We start from the raw sequence: 27,073 nt of genomic DNA, 5'->3' as shown, positions 1-27,073 counted from the left end.
GCTATATAGTCTCCTGAGACTCTCAGGAGATGGGGATGATTTTGATGAGACAATTATAGAATTGTCACTGTGTGTGTGTGTGTGTGTGTGTGTGTGTGTGTGTGTGAACAAAGAGACAGATATCCAGAACATACTTCTGTTGTTGCCGTTTAGTCCCTAAGTCATGTCCAATTCTCTGCAACTTGTGGACTGTAGGCCACCAGGTTTCTCTGTACATAGTATTTCCCAGGCAAGAATACTGGAATGGGTTGCCATTTCCTTCTCCAGGGAATCCTCCTGATTCAGAGATCGAACCTATGTCTCCTGCACTAGCAGGCAGATTCTTTACCACTGAGCCACCAGGGAAGTCCAGAACATGTGTCTCAAGTATTTAATAAGCAAGATCTTTCACACAACTGGCCAACTAATACATAGAAAGATGCTCAGCGTCACTAATCATCAGGGAAATGGAAAACCACGATAAGATATCACCTCACAGCTGTTAGGATGCCTACTATCAAAAAGACAAAAGGTAAGTTTTGGTGAGGATGTGGAGAAGGGAATTCTTGTGCATCCCTGGTTGACAAGACTAGAGAAGTCATCTGCCATGTAGTTCACTTTGTCACCTTCCTTAGTCTTTTCTAGTTTAGCTTAGCTGATTTCTAGTTGTTTCTTTGGGGTTTTAATGTCTAGTTAAAATTCTCTAGGGTGGGTATGTCACTTGGCTATTTCTGTGTAACAAAGCACTCCAAACCAGATCAAGCTTTTATATGATTCATGACTCTGTGGGATGGATGGATGAATTTGTTGGTCTTAGCTAGGCTTACTCAGGGCTTCCTTTGTGGCTCGGTGGTAAAGAATCCTCCTGCAATACAGGAGCTTCAGGAGACACAGGTTTGATCCCTGGGTTGGAAAGATTCCCTGCAGGAGGGCATGGCAATCCACTCCAATATTCTTGCCTGGAGAATCCCACGGACAGACAAGCCGGGGGATACAGTTCATAGGGTCACAAAGAGTCAGACACGACGGAAGCGACTTATCATGCATACACACAAGCTTGCTAATGAATCTTTGTCCGGTGGTGGGGCAGGTAGATGACTCTGCTGATGTTGGCTGGTCTTTCTCAAATGTTGAGTCACCTGGCTATGAGCTGGCTTAGGAAGGCCTTGGGTCTTCTCTGCATTCAGCTAGTTCAGCTTGCTCACATTGCAGAAGCAGGGGCCTAAAAGAGAGAAGCAATGAACAAAGCCTCTTGATGCTTAAGTTCAGAAATGGACCACATCACTTCTGCCTATTCTATTGGCCAAAGAAATTACCAGGCCAGTCCAGAATCAAAGAGTGGCAATAGATTCTCCCTCTTAAAGGGAGAAACTACATCACATTGCAAAGAGCATGGGCACAGGGAAGGTAAAGAACTGTGGGTTTGTTTTCTTGTTTGTAGTTGATTGCACTGGGAGAACTTTATGCACATACACTCAGAACAAATAAAAACGCTTGTTTTAGTTGCTAGAATGTGGGAGCTATGATCAGAGTGCATGATTAGGTCTCAAAATTGAAAAGGACACATATTTCCTGTACTCTAACTTTAGGTGTCCATTTTCTCAGTGTTCAGCCTTGGTTGTTTTGCTACCTTTGCTCATTTGACTATATTTTCGAAGGACTGGAATTTTCAGATGACTGAGATCATTTAAAGTGCAGGTCTTGGCTTAGCTTTGTGTATTTGGAATCTTTAGAGTGTGTAATTGAGTACTTTTGGCCATAATAGTTTAGTTTTCTAAGATGTTCATACTTGATGTTTTTTGTCAGCACTTACGAAAGTACTGTCTTCTAATTTAGGCCCATCAGATTAAAATTTTTTTGAAACATTGTTCTTGACCAAAAAAAAAAAAAAAAGAGTTCTTCTGTATTCTGGCAATATTTGTGGACCTTTGATTTGCAACTCTTGTCAAGTCGTACGACTCCAGTCAAGGGTCACCAACTCAGAGGCCAAAGCAGATAAGGTTTGAGTGTACTGCTGGGTGTGTTATCTGGGAGGTGAGAGGAAGTAGGGGATCTGTGGTAGAGCAGCAGTTCTTGACATTTGCTTCATGTTAAAATCAACTTGGGAGCTTAGAAAAATGTCCAGGCTGCATCCTGAACTAATTAAAACAGAATCTCTGGGAGTAGGACCCAGAGATATCAGTACTTTTTTAAGCTCCTCAGATGATTTCAAAACGCAGCCCAGTTTATGAACAAGTGAATTAAGCCAAGATTTCTTAGTCTTTCATGTGCAAACAAACTACCTAGAAAACTTGTTAAGAAGCAGATTCTGATTCATCAGGTCTGGGGTGGGCCTGGGATTCTGTATTCTGAGTAAGTTCCTGGGTGATGCCAGTGCTGCTGAGTAGCAAGGTTCTACAGGCTACTGAGTAGCTACAGTAGAGATCTCAAGCAGCCAACAGACTTTTTGCAAGGTGTTCTTTTGGTTGGTCTATTGCATATTTAAGCACAAATTGAGTCAACATTTCAAAACCAAGATATTTCTCATAAAATTCATATTTCTTATTTATTATGAAAAACATGAAAGATTCTTTGACACCAGTCTGCACTTCCATATAGATTGGTACTGACAAGTGACTGCATCTGATAAGGGGGTGCAGGTGGCTCACCAAGGAGAAGCCGCACATCTCACATGGAATGAAACCACACACTGAGATGAGATTTGAATCCAACCAAACTCAGACTGGGACTTGAACACACAGGCTGGGTCTCGAACCCACTGTCTTTTAATTGAGATTGCATACCTGGTCTAAGAACTTAATAAAGCTCAGGTTCTTTATGTCTCAGAACAGAAGGAATTCAGTGAGAGGCAAAGTGTTAGGTAAGAAGTAGATTTATCTAGAGAGATATACCTTAGACAGAATGCTGTCCCTCTCAAAAGGCAAGAGTGGCTATGGGAGAAACACACTTCACAGATGCAATGTGGGCCATTTCAGAAGGGGAAAGGCCCAGAAATATGAGATGGTTAGATTTTATGAGATGGGTAATTTCATAGGCTAATGAATGGGAGGCTAATGAGGTAATTTCATAGGCTAATGAAGCTAAATAATTCCAACTATTTGGGGGAGAGGACAGGGATTTCCAAGAAGTGGGCCACCACACACTTTTTGGCCTTTTATGATCAGCCTTGGAACTGTCATGGTGCTCGTAGATGTGTCATTTAGCACATGCTAATGCATTACAATGAGCAGATAATGAGGTTCAAGGTCTACTGGAAGTCAAATCTTCCACCATCTTGAACCTAATAGATTCCAACCAGTTTTTGTCATATCCTCAATGGCTATGTCATTCTTTTAAAGGTTGCACCCTGCCACTATCCCTCCTGTTTCAAAGGGAAGTTCTGAAATGCATTTTGCTGCACTTACTCATGAATAGAGAAAATAAGTCTTTTGTCTATAATGATACAGATCCATATACAACACACAAATGTACAAGTACTTTCTCAGCAAAACCACGAAGGCAAAAGCCAGCAATTACATGGGAAGAGGTAAAAGGAGGAAAGAAGAATTCCTTAAAGCTTAAATATATCTATTAGTGGGCTTCCCTGGTGCCTCAAATGGAAAAGAATCTGCCTGCAATGCAGGAAAGATGGGTCTGATCCCTGGACCAGGAAGATCCCCTGGAGAAGAGAATGGCTACCCACTCTGGTATTCTTGCCTGGAGAATTCCACAGACGGAGGAGCTTAGTGGGCTATAGTCTCTGGGGTCACAGATTCAGACATGACTGAGTGACACACACACTCATGTTTATTAGTAAGGATCTAATTGGTTGGATCACAAACCTATTGGAGCTATTCAAGGAGAAAAAGCAAATAAGAGGAACTGGTTATAAGGATATCAGGGTAGCTCATGGATCCATGATGCAGCTGAGTTTCAGAAAAGAATGGAACCAAAGGCACAGATGGCAGAGTAGGAAGATGTGCACTCATCTTCTCCTGTGAGAACTCCAAAATTACAACCTGCTGCTGAACAACCATTGACAGGAGAAAGTTGGATTCCACCAAAAAAAGATACTGCACGTTCAAGGGCAAAGGAGAAGCTCCAGTAAGATGGTAGGAGGGGTGAAACCACATTTAGAATCAAAGCCCATACCCACTCAGAGGACTCAAACAAAACTGCACCAGGACCCAGAGAACCCACAGAGACTGAGCCAGACCTGTGCTTGGGTCTCCTGTGGAGGTACGAGTCAGCAGTGGCCTACTGCAGGGGCAGGAGCTCTGGGCACAGGTACTTGGTCACACAGCCTGTGGCATAAACCCTCTTGGAGGAGGTTGCCATTAACCCCGCCGTACAGCTGCCAAGCAGATGACCCACATATTGCAGAACAATGATACCAAAGAAATTCTTACACAGTTAAGAAAGTTCTAGGGCCCACAACAGATTTCCCAACCTGGAGATCTGGCAAAGAGACTGAGAACTCCCAGAGAATTTGACTTTGGAGGCCAGTGGGATTTGATTATAGGACTTACACAGGACTGGGAAAACAGACTCTTGGAGAGCACAAATGAAACCTTGTGCGCACCAGGACTCAGGAGAAAGGAGAAGTGATTCCACAAGAGACTGACCCAGACTTGCCTGTGAGTGTCCAAGAGTCTCTGGCAGAGGCATGGGTCAGCGGTGGCCTGCTGCAAGGTCAAGGGCACTGAGTGCAGCAGTGTGTGCATGGGACCTTTTGAAGGAGGTCAACATTATCTTCATTACCTCCACCATAGTTTGGTCTCAGGTCAAACAACAGGGAGGGAACAGAGCCCTGCCCATCAATAGAAAATTGGATTAAAGATTTGCTGAGCATGCCCTCTGCCCATCAGAACAAGACCCAGTTACCCCACAGTCAGTCTCTCCCATCAGGAAGCTCTGTAAGTCTCTTATCCTCATCCATCAGATGGTGGACAGAATGAAAACCACAGTCACAGAAAACTAATCAAACTGATCACATGGACCACAGCCTTGTCTAAGTCAATGAAACTATGAGCCATGCCACGCAGGGCCACCTAAGATGGACAGGTCATGGTGGAGAATTCTGATAAAATGTGGTCCACTGGAGAAGGGAATGGCAAACCACTTCAGTATTCTTGCCTTGAGAACCCCATGAACAGAATGAAAAGGAAAAAAGATATGACACTGAAAGATGAACTCCCCAGATCGGTAGGTGCCCAATATGCTACTGGAGAAGAGTGAGGAAATAACTCAAGAAATAATGAAGAGATGGAGCCAAAGCAAAAACAATGCCCAGTTGTGAATGTGACTGGTGATAGAAATAAAGTCCAATGCTGTAAAGAGCAATATTGCATAGGAACCTGGAATATTAGATTCATGAATCAAGGTAAATTGAAAGTGGTCAAACAGGAGATGACAGGAGTGAACATTGACATTTTAGGAATCAGTGAACTGAAATGGAATGAAATGGGCAAATCTAATTCAGATGACCATTATATCTACTACTGTGGCTAAGAATCCCTCAGAATAAATGGAGTAGCCCTTATAGTCAACAAAAGAGTCAGAAATGCAGTACCTTTTGGTGGTCAAAAACAACAGAATGATCTCTTTTACTTTCCAAGGCAAACCATTCAATATCACAGTAATCCAATTCTATGCCCCAACCAGTAATGCTGAAGACACTGAAGTTGAATGGTTCTATGATGACCTACAAGACCTTCTAGAACTAACACCAAACAAAGATGTCCTTTTCATCGTAGGGGACTGGAATGCAAAAGTAGGAAGTCAAGAGATACCTGGAGTAACAGGCAAATTTGGCCTTGGAGTACAAAATGAAGCAGGGCAAAGGCTAACAGAGTTTTGCCAAGAAAACACAATGGTCATGGCAAACACTCTCTTCCGACAAAACAAAAGACTCTACACGTGCACATCACCAGATAGTCAATACCAAAATCAAATTGATTATATTCTTTGCAGCCAAAGATGGAGAAGTTCTATACAGTCAACAAAAACAAGACGGTGAGCTGACTGTGATTCAGATCATGAACTCCTTATTGCAAAATTCAGGCTTAAATTGAAGAAGGTAGGGAAAACCACTAGAACATTCAGGTTTGACCTAAATCAAATCCCTTACGATTATACAGTAGAAGTGACACTTAGATTCAAGGGATTAGATGTGACAGACAGAGTGTCTGAAGAACTATGGATGGAGGTTCGTGACATTGTATAGGAGGCAGTGATCAAAAACATCCCCAAGAAAAAGAATGCAAAAAGGCAAAATGATTGTCTGAGGAGGCCTTACAAATAGCTGAGAAAAGAAGAGAAGCGAAATGCAAAGGAGAAAAGGAAAGATATACCCATTTGAATGCAGAGTTCCAAAGAATAGCAAGGAGAGATAGGAAACCCTTCCTCAGCAATCAGTGCAAAGAAATAGAGGAAAACAATAGAATGGGAAAGACTAGAGATCTCTTCAAGAAAATTAGAGATACCAAGGGAACGTTTCATGCAAAGATGAGTGCAATAAAGGACAGAAGCAGTATGGACCTAACAAAAGCAGAAGATATTAAGAGGAGGTGGCAAGAATACAAGGAACTATACAGAAAAGATCTTAATGACCCAGATAACCATGATTGTGTGATCACTCACCTAGAGCCAGACATCCTGGAATGTGAAGTCAAGTGGGCCTTAGGAAGCATCACTATGAACAAAGTGAGTGGAGGTATTGGAATTCCAGCTAAGCTATTTCAAATCCTAAAAGATGATTCTGTGAAAGTCTGCACTCAATATGCCAACAAATTTGGAAAACTCAGCAGTGGCCATAAGATTTGAAAAGGTCAGTTTTCATTCCAATTCCAAAGAAAGGCAATGCCAGAGAATGTTCATGAAGAAAAAAAAAAAAAAAAAACAGCTGCACAATTGCACTCATCTCACATGCTAGCAAAGTAATCCTCAAAATTCTCCAAGTCAGGCTGTGAACTTCCAGATGTTCAAGCTGGTTTTAGAAAAGGCAGAGGAACCAGAGATCAAATTACCAACATATGTTAGATCATAGAAAAAGCGAGAGAATTTCAGAAAAACATCTACTTCTGCTTTATTGACTATGCCAAAGCCTTTGACTGTGTGGATCACAACAAACTGTGGAAAATTCTTCAGGAGATGGGAATACCAGACCACCTTACCTGTCTTCTGAGAAATCAGTATGTAGGTCAAGAAGCAGCAGTTAGAATTGGACATGGAAGAAGAGATTGGTTCCAAATTGGGAAAGGAGTATGTCAAGGCTGTGTATCGTCACCCTGCTTATTTAACACACGTGCAGAGTACATCATGTGAAATGCCAAGCTGGATGAAGCACAAGCTGGAGTCAAGATTGCTGGAAGAAATATCAATAACCTCAGATACGCAGATGACACCACCCTTAAGGCAGAAAGTGAAGAGGAACTAAAGAGCCTCTTGTGAGTGAATAAGCTGGCTTAAAACTCAACATTCAAAAAACAAATATCATGGCATCTGGTCCCATCACTCCATGGCAAATAAATAGAGAAACAATGGAAACAGTGAGAGACTTTATTTTCTTGGGCTCCAAAATCACTGCAGATGGTGGCTGAAGCCATGAAATTAAAAGACATTTGCTCCTTGGAAGAAAAGCTATAACCAACCTAGACAGCATATTAAAAAGCAGACATTACTTTACTGATAAAGGTATGTCTAGTCAAAGCTATGGTTTTTCCAATAGTCGTGTATGGATATGAGAGTTGAACTATAAAGAAAGCTGAGTGCCAAAGAATTGATGCTTTTGAACTGTTGTGTTGGAGAAGACTCTTGAGAGTCCCTTGGATTGCAAGGAGATCCAACAAGTCAATCCTAAAAGAAATCAGTTCTGAATATTCATTGGAAGGATTGATGCTGAAACTCCAATACTTTGGCCACCTGATGTGAAGAACTGGCTCATTGGAAAAGACCCTCATGCTGGGAAAGATTGAAGGCCAGAGGAGAAGAGGATGACAGACGATGAGATGGTTGGATGGCATCACTGACTCGATGGACATGAGTTTGAGCAAGCTCTGGGGGTTGGTGATGGATAAGGAAGCATGGCGTGCTGCAGTCCATGGGGTCGTAAAGAGTCAGACACGACTGAGTGACTGAACTGAGCTGAAAGGCATAACTGTCACCAAGAAGGATCCTCTCTTTGCCTTCACTGTGGCTCCTCTCTGTACATCTTCCTCATTCCAGGTCCTTTCTTCTTCTGTTCTCCAGGTCACCTGGAGGAGACAGAGCCCACAGTAATGCATTATTTTTCAAGCTCAGGGTCTTGCTACACAGTCCCAATCCATATTTCTAAGGAAGGGATTAGGATTGGCTCATCCTGGAATCCAGAGGATGACCTGAGAGGCTTCTGCTACACTAAAGAAACTTATTCAACTGAGCATGAAGTTGAAGCCTCCCACTCAGAGAGGGAGAACTAATGCTCTGTATCTAGAATGACCTCAGTCCATCCTGTAGGTGGGGGGATAGATGGGAAGTGCTATGGAATCCTGCAATCATGAGGCATCATTACCTTTTCAAGGAGGAGAATCTGTCCGTCCAATTGTAGACTCAACATTCTCAGTAATAAAATAATACCTGAAGGTGAAGTAAGGGCAAAAATTACTAGCTTTATTGATTTCTTCCCTCTCCAAAACACAATGCAAAGTTTGAAAATTACATAAAGACATCAACTCCTGACAGCCCATTATAGGAAAAGTTTTGTGTTTTTAGTGATACTACATGAGCAGGTGACATTAAATAAATAGCCACAGAAATCATTTCTGGAAGCAAAGTCAGGGGAACACAGCCAAGGGTACACAAGACAGAGATGCTCAGATGAATTTCAAAAGGTGAGGAAACTAGGGGAAATGTGAAAATGGGAAAAGAAAACAGGGAAATGTTAATGAGTTAGGTTATTGAGGACTCTGTAAAGTGTTCATAAGAGTGAACATTTACTCCCCTTTAATGAGACCTGGGATTATCTGTAAAAACATTTAGCTCTGATTGTTTTAAAAAGAAGAGATAAAATGTTTAATATGTGGCACCCTGGAGTGAGCCTTTTCCCCTTATTTTAAATGATAATCCTTATGAAACACCTATAATGTGTAAGAGATCAAGTCATATAGCTTCCCATCAGAGAATGCAATTGAGAACAATGGCACAGATGCTGTATATTCAAATGATGTGAGAGCACATCTGAGGATAAGAAGAAATGAAGTGCCTCATGTAAGACTATATGAATACTCCCAACTGGTCCTAGGACTCACCCGCATGACTTTGCCCAAGATGTTTCATATACATAGAGTCAATACTTATATTTTACTTACTTACCTTATAATTAAAAATACACACTCAAGGGCTCTTCCTTGAGATCTGAAAAAATGTAATTACCATGAGGCATTGGGCTCAGATCAGTGGTCCTAGAATGTTGTCTCAAAGGGTCGAGAGAATGCACATCAATATGTAGAGAGGATATAAGGAAATAAGTCACCCCCTTTGTTCTCGGGCAAAATCTTCAGTTAAGTTTGTCAGAGGGGCTAAAGGTTATCTATTTATCTTTTTCTGGCTGTATTAAATCTGTAGGTAGTGGTGATTCTCTCTGGAAAACTGAAAGTGGTACCTTCTCCAAATGATCTCAGGTTAGATGTGATTCCTACAGAGAAATTCTTACAGTGGATTCACATGGATTCAGACATGAAAACTTCTCCCTGACTCCTTTTTCTCCCTTCTCCTTCCTTCTCCTCCTTTACTTAGAATCATGCTCTTGGAACAATACATTTATTTATCAAAATAAATCTGACTGGTACCAGAAAGGAATTTATTTTTATTGAGGCATGGCTTCTTTCTACAAAGAAGTCTATCTGGAAAATTAAATCTTGCTTGGTGAGATCTCTGAAATGAGAGCAAAGAAAGGACTACCTACTTCAATCACCTGGACAGGCTCGACTGGCTCTCTTCCCCTAGTGAGTGCAAGTGGAGACTCTGCTCTATTTGTCTTAAACACTCTCTCTCCAGCTGCCCTTTCAGTTGTGCTGATTGCTCTAATATTTGCATCACTTTCTGGCTGCTCCAGGCAGGTAATTTCCAGCAATGTCCAATTTCAGCCTTCACATGGGTTGACTTCTAAGTCTTTCATGGAAGAGAAAAGTCTGTGCCTTTCACGGAAAGGAAATAGGTCTTCCTATCCTTCTGCAGAAACCAAAGGATAGAGAACCAGTTTGAATTATTATCTCTCTCCATTAATAACTTCTTAAATTGTTCATAAACCTCAAGATTCCTGTGGCTTCTGAAGTACTGAATACTTTTAAATGGATCTAAAAATATTTCTTTATATGCAAGAAGTTGGAGTATATCACCCATATGCTCCAGCTAAGAATATACTCAGGAAATGATTGGCCACAAAAAAGAGAAAAGAATAGAGAAATTCAGCTGGGGGAAAGAAAAAAATGAGGTGAACAACAGAATATCTGCAAATGGATATGGATAGACTGACATTGTTATATAAAATAGAAAAAAGCAAAAATTCTTCAAACCGAATGGGTATAGTAGGGGGAATTCTAATAAATACTCAGCAAATTTATGAGCTGGGAGGTGGAGGAGGATGATGCAAAAAGGATGCATGTGAAGTTGTAAAGCAGTGGTGATTATGAAACAGACTATGAAGAAAGAGTATAGGTGATAAGTAAAAGCACAGGGAATAAATAAAAGTATATCAAAGATCCCACTTTACTGTGGTCATGTAGAAACCACAAGTACTTGGACCCACTAAAATGGTCCTGTTGAAATTTAAGTGGGATTTAAGGGTGAAAGCACTAAGCAGGATAAATAAAGAGTATTATGTCATGATAAATCTGTATGTGCACCAAAAATAATAGCAACTAAATATGTAAAGTAAGGGAGAATCAATAAAAATTTAATTAAAGTGAGCACCTCAATCACCATGTACAGATTTTTAAAATAAGCTATAGTTGGGGAGGAGATCAAGATGGTAGAGTAGGAGGATGTAGAGGTCACCTGTCTCCACAAACATATCAAAAATATATCTACATGTGGAACAATTCTCACAGGAAACCAACTGAAAATTGGCAGAAGATCTCTTATACAACCAAAGCTTCAAGAAACATTCCTGCATAACTGGGTATAGGGAAAGAAAAAAAGGCATCAGAAAGGGACTGACATCCCTGGGAAGGAACTGTGAAAGAGAAAAAGTCCACATGGGTGGCCCCTTGTTCTGGAACCCTCCTTGCCTTCTGTGTGGTCTGCTGGGAGGGATAAAAGGACTAGAAGGACCTGAACTCTGCTCATGAGAAGTATGTGCCTGCTGGCTTGCTAGCAATCAGGACAGAGAGTAACCTGCTCTGACAGCTGCCATCTTCCATCCTTTCCAATGGGGCTGCTAGTACCAAGAGCAGCTAGTCAAGGAAACTTGGATTTCAGCAGATAGGCCCTGGGAGAGAATTCAGTCTAACTGTGGGGGACAGCCTGGAGGGCCTAGAGTGTAATCTGGGCCTAGCCATTGTTAGTATGTGTAGGGCTGGGCATGGTTCCACCATAGGAGCTCTATTGCCAGTGTATTCACAGTGGCCTGTGGTTCTAGCAGCAGTGGGGTTTGTGAGCTGCATGTTGAGGGTGGGGCTGACATTGGAGTCCCCCATTATCAGTGCTCCCATAGTGGGAGTGGATCTAGGGGTGGGTCTGGCAGCAGAGGAGTTTGTTGGTGCATATACCAGGTGGTAGGCAGCATCACAGAAGCTTGTGTCTCCAGTGGATAGCTTCTGGGTAGGAGTATGCAGTATTTCTTTCCCAGTGGGAGTGCTCCAGTTCCATCCACTCACACTGCAGATTGAAACTTGATCTGGAGCCAACAGGCCCTGGGTAAGACTTACCATAGAGGCAGCATAGGTTCCAGGCTAAAGCACAACCACCTCAACTCTTGCAGCCACAATGCCCTGGTCCCCAGTGACAACTTAGCACTAGACAAACACAAGGAAGATATGGGACAAACACAAGAGAGAAAACAATGCAAACTTCAGCTGTTTCTGCGCAGAACTGCAGATACCTGCATGGGCAACACATAGGTTTGCTGCGACTAAATAGGCCTCACTTGCTTCAGCACTCACCTCCTTGGCAACAGAGCACACAAGGGCAACAGAACCTTATCGAACCCAACCCCTTGGGAGCAGACCCTGCCCCTAGAAGGGCTGTGCTAGCCACAGAGAAAAGGGGAAGCCCTGCCTAACATCCAGTGCAGGCTCTGGTCATCACAACACCAATTACACACACTATCAAGGAGATCATGGCTGGCACACTACATGGCAGACATCCATACCAAAAACAGCTCTTACACAAAAATACTGGGTTCATATAGTCTACACAGAGAGGCTCATACATAAAAACAGCCCTTCAAAACCATAGTAGGAAAAACCATGGTTTTTCCTAAATTCATAAAGACAGAGAAATTTAAGTAAAATGAAAAAGCAGAGGAACTACTCCTAATTGATAGAAATGCAGAGCACTGTAACAAAGAACTAGAAACTATAAAGAGGAGCCAATCAAAATTAGGCAACTCAATTGCTGAGATAAAAACTGATCTAAAAGCAATGAATAACACACTAAATAATGAAGAAGAATGAATAAGTGTCATGGAGGATTGTTGTTGCTGTTTAGTCGCTAAGTCTTGTCCGACTCTTTTGCAATCCCATGGACTGTAGCTCGCCAGGCTCCTCTGTCCATGGAATTTCCCAGGCAAGAATACTGGAGTGAGTTGCCTTTTCCTCCTCCAGGGGACCTTCCTGACCTAGGGATAGAACTTGCATCTTCTGCATTGGCAGATAGATTCTTTACCACTGGGCAGCAGGGAAGCCCAGCTGTGGAGAACAGAATACTGGAAATAACCTAATCAGAACAGCAGACAGAAAGACAAATGGGAAAATGAAAGCAACATACAAAAATCTATGGAATAATATAAAGTATGCCAACCCATGCATAATAGAGGTGCCAGAGGAGAAGAAAGAGAAAAATGAATTGAAAATGTATTTGAAGAAATATGGCTGAAAACTTCCCAAAGTTAAGGAAGGAAGCAGATATCCAAGTATAGGAAGCACAGAGGGTCCCAAATAAGATGAACTCAAACAGACTCATACCAAGACATCTAATTAAAATGGCAAAAGTTAAAAATAAAGAGGATTCTAAAGGCAGCAAGAGGGAAAAAAGAGTCAGTTACAGGCGAACCCCCATAAGGCTATCAGCTGGTTTCTCTACAAAAACTTTGCAGACAATAAGGAAAGTCATGATGAATTCAAAGTCCTGAAAGGAAAAAACCCTGAAACCTAGGACACTGTAGTCAGAAAGATTATCATTTAGAATAGAAAAAGAGACAATAGAATTTCTCAGACCAGCAAAAACTAAAAGAAAAAAGCAATAATAAATCTAATCCAACAAAAATATTGAAAGGAGACCTTAACACCCTACTGACATCAAAGGACGGATCTTCCAGATAGAAAAGCAATGAAGCAACAGAGGTCCTATGTGACACGATAGAAAAGTTGAACTTAGTTGATATCCACAGGATACTACTGATGCATCAAAAAAATAAAATTAAGAAAAAATCCAGAATACACATTCTTTTCAAGCACACATGGAACATTCTCTAGAATAGACCACATATTAGGACACAAAACAAGCTGCCACAGATTTAAGAGGATAGAAATTGTTTCAAACATTCAAATATTTCAAGCATTCTGACTGCAACAGTATATAACTAGAAATCAACCACAGAAAGAAAAATGTGAGAAAAAATGATCAAAGAGAAAGTAAACAATATGCTGCTAAAAAACTAGTGAGTCAAAAATGAAATCAAAGAGGAAACCATAAAGCATAAATGACAAATACAATGTTGAGACAAATGACAATGAAAAAACAACCTTACAAAATCTAGGGGATGCAGCAAAAGTGTTCTAAGAGGGAAGTTCATAGTGACACAGATCTTCCTTGAGAAACAAGAAAAGTCTTAAATAAACAACCCTACCTACAAAACCCAAAGTCAGCAAAATGAAGGAAATCGTAAAGATTAGAGAGGAAATAAAGAAAATAGTGATAAAAACAATAGAACACATTAATAAAACTAGTGTTTTGAAAGGATAAAGAACACTGCCAAACCTCCAGCCAGACTCATTAAGAAAAAAAGAGAGAAGAACCAAATAAAAGAGAAGAAACAACAGACACTCCTGAAATTTAAAGCAATCATAAGAGAATGCTATGAATAGTTATATGCCCACAAATTGGACAACTTAGAAGAAATGTACAAGTTCCTAGAAACATACAGCCTGCCAAAACTGAGTCAAAAAGAAACAGTTTGAACAGACTGATCTCTAGAAGTAAAATAGATTCTGTAAAAAAAAAAAAAAAAAACCCTCCCTGCAAACCAAAGTTCAGGATTAGATGACTTCTGTATGGTATTCTACCAAACATACAAAGAAGAACTCATACCTATCATTCTCAAGCTATTCGAAAGATTGAAGAGGTGGGAAAATTTCCAAAGTCATTCTATGAAGCTACAATCACTTGATACCAAAGACATTACAAAAAAATACAGACCAATAACTTTGATGACTATAGATTAAAAGTCCTCAATAAAATAATAGCAAACTGAATCCAACAATACATAGAAAGGATCATACACCATTATCAAGTTGGATTTAATGCAAAGTTACAAGGGTGGTTCAGTATCAATCAATCAATGCTATTATATACTACATTAACAAAAGAAAAGACAGAAACCACATGATCATCTCAATAAATGCAGAAAAATCACTTGATAAAACTTAACATGCATTCATAATTAAAAACCCTCACCAAAGTGATATAGAGGGAACATATCTGAACATAATAAAAGCCATTTGTGGCAAATCCATAATACTCAATGGTGAAAAGTTGAAAGATTTCCCACTAAACTCTGGAATAAAATAAGAATGCCCACTTTCCCTACCTGTATTTCAATATAGTGTAGAAGTCCTAGCTACAACAATCAGACAAGAAAAAGAAATAAAAGTTATTGAAATTGGAAGGGAAGAGATAAAATTGTCATTATATGCAGATAACAGGATATAGTATATAGAAAACCCAAAAGTCTCCTCTACAAAAATACTTTAAGAGCTAATAAGTGAATTCAGCAAGGTAGCAGGATACAAGATTAATATACAGAAGCCTCTTAAATTTCTTTACATTGACACTAACAGTGAAATATTTGAAAGTAAAGAGATCTCATTTAAAATTGAGTTAAAAAATGAAGTAGGAATAAACCCAAGAATTATAAAACACCAATAAATGAAATTGAAAATTATTCAAAGAAATGAAAAGATATCCCATGTTGACTGAAAGAATTATATTGTTAAAATAGCCATACTACTCAAAAGAATCTACTGACTTAATGCAATCTTTATTAAATCACCCATGACATTTTCCACAGAACTAGAACAAATAGTCCAAAAATTTACTCAGAAACAGATCCAGAATCACCAAGGCAACTCTGAGGAAAGAGAACAAAACTAGAGACATAAACCTCCCAGACTTCAGTCAGTACTACAAAGCTACAGTAATCAAAACAGCATGGTATTCGCACAAAAAGAGAAATATAGATTGTTAGGATAGAATAGAAAGCCCAGAAACATACCCATCCACCAATGATCAATTAATCGTTAACAAAGAAGATTAGAATATAAAATGGAGAAATGACAGTCTCTTTAGCAAATGGTGTTGGAAAAAGTGGACAAACTCATATAAATCAATGAAGTTAGAATACTTATACCATGTAAAAAATAAATTCAAGGTGGTTTGTTTTTGTCTAGATATCCAAGTATAAGATATGGCACCATAAAACTCCTAGAAGAGAACATAGGCAAAACATTTTTGGACATAAATTGTAGCAATATTTTCTTATATCAGTCTCCCAAGGCAAAAGAAATAAAAGCAAAAATACACAAGTGGGACCTAATCAAACTTAAAAGACTTTGCACATCACAATGGAATATTACTCAGCCATTAAAAAAAATACATTTGAATCGGTTCTACTGAGATGGATGAAACTGGAGCCCATTATACAGAGTGAAGTAAGCCAGAGAGAAAAACAACAATACAGTATACTAATGCATATATATGGAATTTGAAAGATGGTAACGATAACCCTATATGCGAGACAGAATAAGAGACACAGATGCATGGAACAATTTTATGGACTCTGAGGGAGAAGGTGAGGGTGGGACGTTCTGGGAGAATAGCATTGAAACATGTATATTATCATATGTGAAACAGAACACCATTCCATGTTCGATGCATGTGACAAGGGCTCAGGGCCGGGGCAATGGGATGATCCAGAAGGATGGGATGGGGAGGGAGGTGGGTGGGGGGTCCAGGAGGGGGAACACATGTAAACCCATGGCTGATTCATGTCAATGTATGGCAAAAACTATTACAATATTGTAAAGTAATTAGCCCCCAACTAAAAATAAATAAATTTATAAAAAAAAAAAAAAAGACTTTGCACATCAACAAAACAAAAAGATCTACAGAATGGGAGAAAATATTTATGTGACTGACAAGGGATTGATTTCCAAAATTGACAAACAGCTCATACAACCAATATCAAAAGACAAACTACCCAATCAAAAAAATGGGCAGAAGACCTAAATGAACATTTATCCAAAGAAGACATACAGATGGTCAATAGGCATGTGAAAAGATGTTCAACATCACTGATTATTTGAGATAAGCAAAATCAATACCACAGTGAGGTATCACCTCACACTATTCAGAACAGATATCACCAAAAAGTCTACAAATAAATTCTGGAGAGGGTGTGGCGAAAAGGTGACTCTCCTACAATTCTTGGTGGGAGTGTGAATTGGTGCAACCACTATGGAAAACAGTATGGCCAGTTCTTTAAAAACTGAGAACAGAACTACTACTATATGATCCAGCAATCCTAGTCCTAGGCATATACCCAGAAATGACAAATATTCTAATTCAAAAAAACACATGCATCCCAATGTTCATGGCAGCACTGTTCATAATAGCCAAGACATGGAAACAACTTAAATGCTCATTAACAGATGATACTTAAGAAATACACTATGCATACACAGTAGGGTAGACCTGCAAACTGGAGAAGAGTTATACCAAAGAAGTTCTCGCACTGTTGCAAGAGTTCTATGGTCCACAACAGGTTTCCCAACCTGGGGACTGGGCAAAGGGACAGAACCACTAGAGAATTTGGCTTGAAGGCCAGTGGGGTTTGATTATAGAAATTCCGCAAAACTGGGGAAACAGGCTCTTGGAGGGCACAACAAAACCTTGTACACACAAGGACCCAGGAGAAAGAAGCAGTGACCCCACAAGAGACTGAGCCAGACTTGCCTATGAGTGTCCCAGAGTTTCTGGCAGAAGTGTGGGTTGGCAGTGGTCTGTTGTGTGGTCAGGGGCACTGACTACAACAGTCCTGGGAGCATAGATCCTTTTGAAAGAAGTTGCCATTACACCATTAGCCCTGCCATAGTTTGGCATCAGGCCAAACTACAGGGAGGGAACATAGCCCCCCCCAACAGCAGAAAATTGGATTAAAGATTTACTGAGCATGGTCATCAGAGCAAAACCCAGATTCCCCCACAGCCAGTCCATCCCATCAGAAAGTTTCCACAAGGCTCTTATCTGTATCCATCAGAGGGCAGACAGAAAGAAAATCACAATCACAGAAAACTATCCAAACTGATTACATGAATCACAGCCTTACCTGACTCAATGAAACTATGAGCCATGCCATGGAGGGGCACCCAAGATGGATGGGTCATGATAGAGGGTTCTGACAAAACATGGTCCTGGAGAAGGGAATGGCAAACCACTTCAGTATTCTTGCCTTGAGGACTCCATGAACAGTATGAAAAGGAAAAAAGATATGACACTGATTCAAACTCCCTAGGACAGTAGGTGCCCACTGTGCTACTGGAGAAGAGCGAAGAAATAACTCCAGAAGGAAAGAAGAGGCGGAGCCAAAGCAGAAACGACACCCAGTTGTGGATACGTCTGTGAAAATAAAGTCCGATGCTGTAAAGAAAAATATTGCATAGGAACCTGGGATGTTAGGTCCATGAATCAAGGTAAATTGAAAGTGGTCAGACAGGAGATGGCAAGAGTGAACATCAACATTTTTGGAATCAGTGAACTAAAATGGACCAGAATGGGTGAATTTAATTTAGATGACTATTATATCTACTACAGTAGGTAAGAATCCCTTAGAAGAAATGGATCAACTCTTATAGTCAATGAGAGAGTCTGAAATGCAGTACTTGGGTGCTATCTCAAAAATGACAGAATGATCTTGATACACTTCCAAGCAAACCATTCAATATATCAGTAATTCAAGTCTATACCCCAACCACTAATGCTGAAGAAGCTGAAGTTGAATAGTTCTATGAAGACCTACAAGACCTTCTAGAATTAACACACGCACACACACATACACACACAAAAGATGTCCTTTTCATCACAGGGGACTGAATGCAAAAGTAGGAAGTCAGGAGACACCTGGAGTAACAGGCAAGTTTGGCCTATGAGTGCAAAACGAAGCAGTGCAAAGTCTAAGAGTTTTGCCAAGAGAACGCACTGGTCATAGCATAAATCCTCTTCTAGCAACACAAGAGATGACTCTACCCATGGATACCACCAGATGGTCAATACTAAAAACAGATTGATTCCATTCTTTGCAGCTGAAGATGGAAAAGCTCTATACATTCATGAAAAACAAGACTGGGAGCTGACTGTGGCTTGGATCATGAACTCCTTATTGCAAAATTCAGACTTAAATTGAAGAAAGAAGGGAAAACTGCTAGGCCATTTATGACTTTAAGCAAATCCCTTATGATTATACAGTGGAAGTGACAAATAGATTCAAGGGATTAGACGTGATGGAGTGTCTGAAGAACTATGGAAAGAGGTTCACAACATTCTACAGGAGGTAGAAACCATCCCCAAGAAAAAGAAATGCAAAAAGGCAAAATAGTTGTCTAAGAAGGCCTTACAAATAGCTGAGAAGAGAAGAGAAGCTAAAGGCAAAGCAGTAAAGGAAAGATATATCCATCTAAATGCAGAGTTCCAAAAAATAGCAAGGAGAGATAAGAAAGCCTTCCTAAGTGAACAGTGCAAAGAAATAGAGGAAAACAATGGAATGGGAAAGACTAGAGATCTCTTCAAGAAAATTAGAGATACCAAGGGAATATTTCATGCAGAGATGGGCTCAATAAAGGACAGAAATTGTATGGACCTAACAGAAGCAGAAGATACTAAGAAGAGGTGGCAAGAATACAAAGAAGAACTATATGAAAAGATTTTAATGACCCAGAGAGCTACAATTGTGTGATTACTCACCTAGATCTGGACATCTTTGTGTGTGAAGTCAAGTGGGCCTCAGGAAGCATCACTATGAACAAAGCTGGTGGAGGTGATGAATTCCAGTGAGCTATTTCAAATCCTAAAAGATGATTCTGTGAAAGTGCTGCACTCAATATGCCAACAAATTTGGAAAACTCGGCAGTGGCCACAGGATTGGAAAAGGTCAGTTTTCATTCCAATCCAGAGAAAGGAAATGCCAAAGAATGCTCAAACAGCTGCACAGTTGCACTCATCTTACACACTAGCAAAGTAATGCTCAAAATTCTCCAAGCCAGGCTTCAACAGTATGTGAACTCTGAAATTCCAGAAGTTCAAGGTGGATTTAGAAAAGGCAGAGGAACCAGAGATCAAATTGCCAACATATGCTGGATCATAGAAAAAGCAGGAGAATTCCAGAAAAACATCTACTTCTGCTTTATTCATTACACCAAAGTCTTTGACTGAGGGGAACACAACAAACTGGAAAATTCTGAAAGAGATGGGAATACCAGACCACCTTACCTGCCTCCTGAGAAATATGTATGCAGGTCAAGAAGCAACAGTCAGAATAGGTCATGGAACAACAGACTGGTTCCAAATGGGGAAAGAGTATGTCAAGGCTGTATATTGTCACCCTGCTTATTTAACTCATGTGCAGAGCACATCATGTGAAATGCCAGGCTGGATGAAGCACAAGCTGGAATCAAGATTGCCGGGAGAAATATAAGTAACCTCAGATACACAGTTGACACCAACCTTATGGCAGAAAGTGAAAAGGAAATAAACAGCCTCATGGTGAAAGTGAAAGAGGAAAGTGAAAAAGCTGGCTTAAAACTCAACAACCGAAAAATGTAGATCATGGCATCCGGTCCAATCACTTCATGGCAAATCAAAGGGAAAACAATGGAAACAATGACAGACTTTTTTGGGGGGGGCTCCAAAATCACTGTAGATGGTGACTGCAGCCATGAAGTTAAAAGATGCTTGCTACTTGGAAGAAAAACTATGACTAACTTAGACAGCATATTAAAAAGCAGAGACATTACTTTGCTGACAAAAGTCCATCTAGTCAAGGCTATGGTTTTTTCAATAGTCATGTGTGAATGTGAGAGTTGAACTACAAGGAAAGCTGAGCGCCAAAGAATTGACGCTTTTGAAATGTGGTGTTGGAGAAGACTCTTGAGAGTCCCTTGGACTGCAAGGAGATCAAACCAGTCAATCCTAAAGGAAATCAGTCCTCAATATTCATTGGAAGGACTGATGCTAAAACTCCAATACTTTGGCCACCTAATGCAAAGAGCCAACTCATTAGAAAAGACCCTGATGTTTGGAAAGATTGAAGGCAGGAGAAGGGGACGACAGAGGATGAGATGGTTGGATGGCATCACTGACTCAGTGGACATGAGTTTGAGCAAGCTCTGGGAGTTGGTGATGGACACGGAAGCCTGGCATACTGCAGTCCATGGGGTCATAAAGAGTTGGACATGACTGAGTGACTGAACTAAACTGATACTTTATCCATATTTCCTTAATTTTTACCTAATGTCCTTTTTCTCTTCTAGGATCCCATCCAGGGTCCCATATTATATTGTCATCATATGTCCTAGCTATGACAGTGGTTTATTATATCTTTGGTGACAGCTTTACTGAGATATAATTCACTTACCTATAGCTCACCCATTTGAAGTAATATAATTCAATATTTCAAATGTATCCAAAGTGTTCTGCAACCACAATCACAATTAATTTAAAATCTTTAAATCAGAGGGGGGAAAAGCAGATACAAACAAAAAAATTAAAATATCATTGATATTTAACTATGTAGTTAAATTTACTGGTCATTTTATTTCTTCATGAAATTCAAGTTTTTTGTTCTTTCATTTCAGCCTGAAGGATTTCTTTCAGTATTTCTTGTAGAATACAACTTTTAGTGAGGAACTCTCTCAGCTCTTTGGTTTATCTGAGGATGCCTAAAATTTCCCTTTATTTTTGAAGGATAATTTTGCTGGATATAGAATTCTTAGTTTCCAGTTTGCTTTTTTTTTTTTCACTTTTAGCATTTTCAGTAGCCATCCCATTGCCTTTTGGCCTCCAGGATTTCTGACAAGAAATCAGCTGTTAGTCTTACTGAGGATCCCTTGCTCATGTTCATGAAGAGTCACCTCTCTCTTGCTATTTTAAATATTCTCTCTTTGTTTTTAGCTTTTGATTGATTATGATATCTAGATACAGGTCTCTTTGAGTTTAACTTAAAGCTTGTTGAGCTTCTTGGTTATGTATATTCATTTACCAGAGTTTAGAAGTTGTCACTCATTATTTCTTCAAATATTCTTTCTTCCCTTTTCTTTCTCTCTAGCTTCCCATCAGGCTTGTGGGACTCCAATTAGGTGTGTGTTGTATGCTTGATGGCGTCACAAAGACCCTTACAGGTCTTTGAGACTCTGTTTATTTTTCTTTATTCCTTTTTCTTCCTATTTCTCTGACTGAAAAATTTCAATTGATCTGAATTATTTCAATTGATCTGAATTGAATGTTCAGGTTCACTAATTCTTGTTCTGCTTGCTTATATCTGCATTATATCTTATGTTGAGTCCATATAGTAAATTATTCATTTCAGTTAGATACTTTAACTCCAGATTTTCTGTTTTATTTCTTTTTATAAATTCTATCTTTTAATTATTTTACTCTATATTTGATGACGCATAATTTGCCTGATTCCTTTTGTTCTTTAGACATAGTTTCCTTTGCCTCTATGGACATACTTGAATAGTTGATTTAAAGTTTCAGTTTAGTAAGTTCAATGTTTACTTACATAAGGGACAATTTTCTCTGGATTCCTGTGTATAGATTTTTTTTGCATATCTTGTGTCTTTTTGTTATTGAAAACTAGACATTTCAAATATTATGTAAGGTAACTCTGAAAATTCGATTCTCTACATTACTCAGGTTTTGCTATTGCTGTTGTAGTTTTTATTGTTGTTTAGTGACCTTTCTGAAAGTCTCTAAACTCTATATATTTGTCATGTGTGAACACTGAAGTCTCTTAGTGATCAGCTAATAATTGGACAGAAATTGCCTTAAATTCCTTCAACCCATAAGTCTATGGGTATTTGCCAAAGGACTCTGTGTGCATGTTTGAGCATATCTTCAATACTCAGGTGATTTATACCTCTGCCACCATCTTAACTTGCTGCTTACACAGCTTCAAAGCCAACCAGAGGTGAGAACTTAGGACTTTCCTCAAGTTGCAGATTTTTGTTTAACATGTATGCACCCCTATGCATATGCATGACCTTTCAGCCCCTATAGACAGCTTATTCTTCCGTTTTATATTTCAAGCTTTTTGGCTAGTCTGTTTTTTGCCCCATCTGTTATTCACTGTCTCAGGCAACTAAGATTTTAAAACAGTTGACAAATGCCTTCCAAGGAGAAGCTCAAAGCACAGGACTAATTTGTGTGAAGTCAAATAAAACTTTTTCAGTGAAGCCTTCTAGGTAACCATCATATTATTCATATAGTGGCTCCTTTTTGATGATGAGGCTTTGAGAGAGAGGTCTAGCCTCATTCTGTTCCCTTTTGAATTAGGAATGCAGGCTATTATTTTTCAAGGCCTCCACAGTACTGAGAAGTGGGGAATGTTAAATTATAACGCCACAAATTAATGAGATTTAATTTTTTGACCATTTTTCTAGTTTATTTTTCTTAGCTTTTATGGAGGGAGGGATCTGGCAGGTCTTTATTCTGCTATTTCTGTTGATATCTCAACCTTGATAGTTTTAAATACTATTCAAATATTTTATGGGGTGTCACCCAAGTAGGATTTTGCTTGATTTTTTTCTCATAAGTAGATTGGAGCTATGTTTTCTTGGGAGGAAATACCGCAGAGGTAAAATGTCAATCCCATTGTATCATATGAAGGGGACATAGTATGAAAGTGACTTTTCATGGAGATGTTAACCTTGATCACTGGGTAAAGTAGTGTTTGTCATATTTCTCCACTGTAAGGTTACTTTCTTCCTCCTCTTTCCATACTGAACTTTGTGAAAAGAAGTCACTATGTACAACCCACACTTAAGAAGTGGGAACTCTGTTCCATGTCCTTAAAAGTAAGATTTTCCACATAAATTATTTGGAATTGTGCATAGGAAAGCTATCTTCAGTTCAGTTCAGTTCAGTCACTCAGTCGTGTCTGACTCTTTGTGACCCCATGGACTATAGCATGCCAGGCTTCTCTGTTCATCACCAACTCCCGGAGTTTATCCAAACTCATGTCCATTGAGTCGGTGATGCCATCCAACCATCTCATCCTCTGTCGTCCCCTTCTCCTCCTGCCTTCAATCTTTCCCAGCATCAGGGTCTTTTCAAATGAGTCAGTTCTTCACATCAGGTGGCCAAAGATTGGAGCTTTAGCTTCAGCATCAAGAAAGCTATCTATTCTCTCCCAATTACTTTTTTAAAAATTTACTGATAGGTTTTTTTTAACTTTTATTTTATACTGGAATATTGTTGATTAACAGTATTGTGTTAGATTCACGTGTACAGCAAAATGGTTCAGTTGTACATATACATATATCTATTCTTTTTCAAATTCTTCTCCCATTTAGGTTGTTACATAATATTGAGCAGAGTTCTCTACGCTATACATTAGGTCCTTGTTGGTTATCCATTTTGAACACACTGCTATATTTAAAATGGATAGCCAAATATTTATTTATTCAATCACTTATTTATATCAGAATGGACTCATAGAAGTTTATTGTATATTTTAGGTTACAACCCCATCCTATTTTACTTTTCTTGTTGCTAAGTTGTTCTAGTTTTGGTCATTGGGTGCTGTTTCAGTTGGCTTCAGTTTCCCTTGAAGAGGGATTTTTTTTAAAAAGAGAAATGATATAGTAGAATTAGATTACACTCAAACTTGATTTGATAACTATATATGGAACTTTTACATCCTTCAGATACAAAACAGGGTTTTTCTATGTTTACATACGTGTTTAAAAATTAGACTTGACCATGAAAAACAACAACAAATATTTCTGACCTACCCTTTGGTTATAATCCAATGAAATTGGAGGTAAATAGCTAAATGATTTTTTTTTAAAAAAACCTTAATCACTTGGAAATTAACAAACATGTCTTTAGAAAACTGGCTTAATTTGTGAGTCAGTAGTAAAGAATCTGCCTGTAATGCAGAAGATCCAGGTTCAATCTCTGGATCAGGAAGACCCCTGGAGAAGGAAATGGCAACTCACTTCAGTATTCCTGCTAGGATAATCTCATGGACAGAGGAGCCTGGTGGGCTACAGTCCATGAGGTTGCAAACAGTCAGACATAACTTAGTGAGAAAGACACTTGAATTAGAGAAGAAATTTAAAAGAAATCACAATTTTAAAATAAGAGGTAAAACTATTGTAAGAATGAGATATCAATCATGTAAAGTTAGAATGAAAGTCACTCAGTTGTGTCTGACTCTGTGTGACTCCAGGGACTATAGCCCACCAGGCTCCTCTGTCCATAGGATTATTGAGGAAAGAATTCTGGAGTGTGTTGTCATTTCCTTCCCTTCCTCTTCCCAACTCAGGGATCGAACCTGGGTCTTCTGCAATGCTGGCAGATTCTTTACTGTCTGAGCTACCAGTGAAGCCCATAAAGTTAGAAAAAGTAACTAAACTAAGTAACAAAGAAAAGGAAATTCATAGAAATAAAGGTTGAAATAATAAAACAGAAAAAGAGAAAAATTAATAAATCAAGAAATGTGTTTCTTTGAAAAAGAAACCAACAAAGCAGAAACATTTGCAAACTTAATTAAGATGAGAGAGAGCAAAATCAGACAAGATTTAAAATGAGCAAAGGGCTATAATTTAAAAATTACAGGACAATATTGCTTGAAAGTCTATGACATCTAGATTTAAGACCTAAAGAAAATATATTATTCCTAGAAAAATAGATATCACTAAATTTCACTCAGGAATTGTAAAACTTGAATAAGCTAATGATTGTGGGAAAAACCAGAAATTTATTTGAGTTCTATCATTAAGAGCTTCATTATCAAGATGAGTTTAACCTTTAGAGAACAGATAATTCCAATGTACTTTGATATTTCAGGCCATGGAAAATGCAAACCTCCTACATTACTTTATGAAACCAGCATAATCTTAACACCTAATGGTGATACTTTTCTTAAAATATGCCATCAACCAATGTTGCTTATGAATATAGAAGCTTTGCTGGGCTCTTTTTGCTAAATTTCGGAGCCATTTTATGAAATATTTATTTTTAAATTGAAATATAACAAATTTATAATGTTCTGTTAATTTTTGCCATACAGCAAAGTGATTTATTTATACATACATATGTGTGTGTGTATTCACTCTTTTTAAAAATATTGTTTTCCATTATGGTTTATCATAGAATATTGAATACAATTCTCTGTGCTATAAAGTAGGATCTTGTTGTTTATCCATTCTATATATAATAGTTTACATCTGCTAACCCCAAACTCCCACTCCATCCTTCCTTCAAGTCTGTTCTCTATGTCCATGAATCTGTTTCTATTTCATAGAGAAGTTCATTTGTATCATAGTTTTTCATATTTGTCTTTCTGACTTACTTTCTTTAGTATAATAATCTCTAATTACATTCATGTTACTGCAAATGACATTATTTTGTTCTTTTATATGGTTGAGTAGTATTCCATTGTATATATGTACCATGTCTTTTTTTTATCCATTCATCTGTTAGTGGACATATAGGTTGTTTCCATGTCTTGGCTACTGTGAATAGTGCTGCTATGAACAATGGGGTTGCCTGCATCTTTTTGAATTAGAGTTTTGTCTGGATATTTGCCCAAGTGTAGGACTGCTGGATCATATGGTAATTATATTTTTAGTTTTCTGAGAAACTTCCATACAGTTTTCCATAGCAGCTGTATCAACTTACATTTGAGGGACATTTTAAAATCAAGACAATGGTAACTCTGACTAAGTATGATTGATTCTAGGTCAATACTCTAATCTATCAATGTAATGCATTATAATAATAGAGCAAAGGAGATAACCATATTCTAGCAACATATACAGAAAAGGGATTTGATAAAATTCAGCAGCTATTAAAATTGTGAATAAAATAGCAACAAAAGGAAACAAAATCATCGTTCAATAATAACAACAACAAAAATGAACTAAAGAGCAAAGAAACTGATTTCATATGATCTGACAATAGATAGGGGATATCTACTATGGCTAGTATTTAGTACTGAGTCTCTAAAACTTCAACAGTATAAAGCATGAAATAAAACTGGCATAAACAATGGGGGGGGGAAGCAACAATGCTTTTTCTAATGGCATCTATAAATATAAGAAATCAAAAGGTCGTGTTTTGTGGACTTTTTAAATTTGCTTTTTCAGAAGGTATCAGAATTGGTAAGGTGATTGGATATAAATATTATAATAATGAATTACATTAGAAATCAGTACATAGAAATGTTGGTTGTAAATGATATTGTTATATGACATTGGTTATAAATGACAATTTATACAGTATTCAGAGTTTAAGAGAAAGGCATGGGACTTATTTGGAGATAATTTTAAAATCTCACTGATAAAAGAAAGATGTCCCCAAGAAACTTGTTCTTCAATAAGGAGACTTATGGTTCACAGAAGTTCTCCCCAAAGGAATA

General features: G+C 38.7%; 1 pseudogene; it reads left to right on the top strand.

Moving 5' to 3' along the window:
* The first annotated feature begins 5,106 nt into the window (after positions 1-5,106).
* Positions 5,107-27,073, top strand: part of LOC145512394 (uncharacterized) — a 28,372-nt pseudogene continuing 6,405 nt past the window's right edge.

Source organism: Giraffa tippelskirchi, chromosome 7 (genome assembly GCF_054371585.1).
Source record: "Giraffa tippelskirchi isolate mGirTip1 chromosome 7, T2T-mGirTip1v1.2.pri, whole genome shotgun sequence".
Classification (NCBI taxonomy): Eukaryota; Metazoa; Chordata; class Mammalia; order Artiodactyla; family Giraffidae; genus Giraffa; species Giraffa tippelskirchi.
Note: the sequence above shows the minus strand (reverse complement) of the source record. Positions and strands in the feature narration are given on the sequence as shown.